The sequence below is a fragment of the Ciconia boyciana genome, unplaced genomic scaffold (genome assembly GCF_034638445.1).
Source record: "Ciconia boyciana unplaced genomic scaffold, ASM3463844v1 HiC_scaffold_39, whole genome shotgun sequence".
Lineage (NCBI taxonomy): Eukaryota > Metazoa > Chordata > Aves > Ciconiiformes > Ciconiidae > Ciconia > Ciconia boyciana.
In genome coordinates, this window is record NW_027328407.1 from 339413 (window position 1) to 341373 (window position 1961).

The window sequence follows — 1961 nt, forward strand, 5'->3', positions numbered from 1 at the left end:
CTTCAAGTCTGTCCCTGGAGGCCTGGCTGTGCAAGGGACACTGCTGCGTGCCCCCACCCTGCACACTCACACACTTTAGCTGTTCACTGGTGTTTTCCTCAAAAGGGCACTTTCTTGAGCTTGTTCTTGACAGCAACTTTGAAAGAAGACCTAAGCCTTCAGGCACTGCCCTCAGGAGATCCCCTTTCATGATGGAAACACTTTTATTGACACCAGCTCTGTCCCAGAAGTGCCCATCACCTGTCCTTGCCTGTGATCACAGGACTGCCACGCAGCAGGACTGTGACCAAGCTGCCATACCGCTCAGGCTTTACACCAATGCAAGGGATCAGAAGGAGAGTGTGGAAGTGAAAAGAGAGCAGCTCTGCACAGACCAAGTGCTGCTGCTCCCTGGCCATGCAGCTGAGCTGGTACTCTTTCCCCTCCACTTCTGCACACAAGCACTGCCCTGCAGCTCAGGAGAAGGTCTCGGAGGAAGGATCTCAGACAAACAATTCGCTGCAGGGACCTTTGTGTGGTTAAATAGAGAGAGTCTGGCTTCTCATTTACACAATCTCTGGATCACACTGGAAATGTAGATACTGATGCAGAACTGGCATGAATAATGACATTTCTTTGTGGACAACATTATGACCAAAAATAAAAGCAAAAAAATGCCTCCCAAAAGAACAGCAACAACTCCAGAAGACAGGCTGGGTCTGTAATGAGTTACATTATGAGTGACACGCAGAAGATGAAGAAGTTTATTGCTTCTGAAAAGGACCCAGTCACCAGTTTCCACGCTGCATCCTTGAGGTCCTTGTTCCTCATGCTGTAGATGAGGGGGTTCACTGCTGGAGGCACCACCGAGTACAGAACGGCCACCACCAGATCCAGGGATGGGGAGGAGATGGAAGGGGGCTTCAGGTAGGCTAATATGACAGTGCTGATAAACAGAGAGACCACAAGCAGGTGAGGGAGGCACGTGGAAAAGGCTTTGTGGCGGCCCTGCTCAGAGGGGATCCTCAGCACAGCCCTGAAGATCTGCACATAAGAGAAAAAAATGAAAACAAAACACCCAAATGCTAAACAGACAGAAACCATGAGCAGTACAATTTCCCTGAGGTTGGCGTGTGAGCAGGAGAGCTTGAGGATTGCTGGGATTTCACAGAAGAACTGGTCCACAGCATTGCCTTGGCAGAGGGGGATTGTCAGTGTATTGGCCATGTGCAGCACAGCATTGAGAAACCCACTGCCCCAGGCAGCTGCTGCCATGTGGACACAAGCTCTGCTTCCCAGGAGGGTCCCATAGTGCAGGGGTTGGCAGATGGCAACGTAGCGGTCATAGGCCATGACAGTGAGAAGACAGTACTCTGCTGACATCAAGAAGACAAACAGAAAGACCTGGGCAGCACATCCTGCGTAGGAGATGGCCCTGGTGTCCCACAGGGAATTGGCCATGGATTTGGGGACGGTGGTGGAGATGGAGCCCAGGTCGAGGATGGAGAGGCTGAGGAGGAAGAAGTACATGGGGGTGTGGAGGTGGTGGTCGCAGGCTACAGCAGCGATGATGAGGCCATTGCCCAGGAGGGCAACCAGGTAGATGCCCAGGAAGAGGCAGAAGTGCAAGAGCTGCAGCTCCCGCGTGTCTGCAAATGCCAGGAGCAGGAACTGGGTGGTGGAGCTGCTGTTGGACATCTGCCGCCTCTGGGTGTGGAGCACAGAACAAGGAGGAAAGGGCAGTAACAAGTTAGGGGAGATTTCTCTGAGGGAAATCAAAGCCATTTCTCATACTAGTGCATAGTAGGGTCACTCCCCACCCCTTCTCCATTTCTAGGGGATCTTCATTGAGCTCTGTGGCTGGAGTTCTGGGTGGTGCTGGCTGAGTGTGCCAGGGGGAGCAGGACCTCTGCCCGCTGGCTGCCATGGAGTCAGCCCTGCTGTGCAGCAGTGGGTTCATGGGAATGGTGTGGGCAGTCCTG

The 1961-nt window shown here is 53.0% G+C and overlaps 1 pseudogene; it reads right to left on the reverse strand.

The window, feature by feature from the left end:
• Positions 1 to 713: 713 nt before the first annotated feature.
• LOC140645856 (olfactory receptor 14A16-like) lies at positions 714 to 1677 on the reverse strand (annotated as a pseudogene).
• Positions 1678 to 1961: the final 284 nt, after the last annotated feature.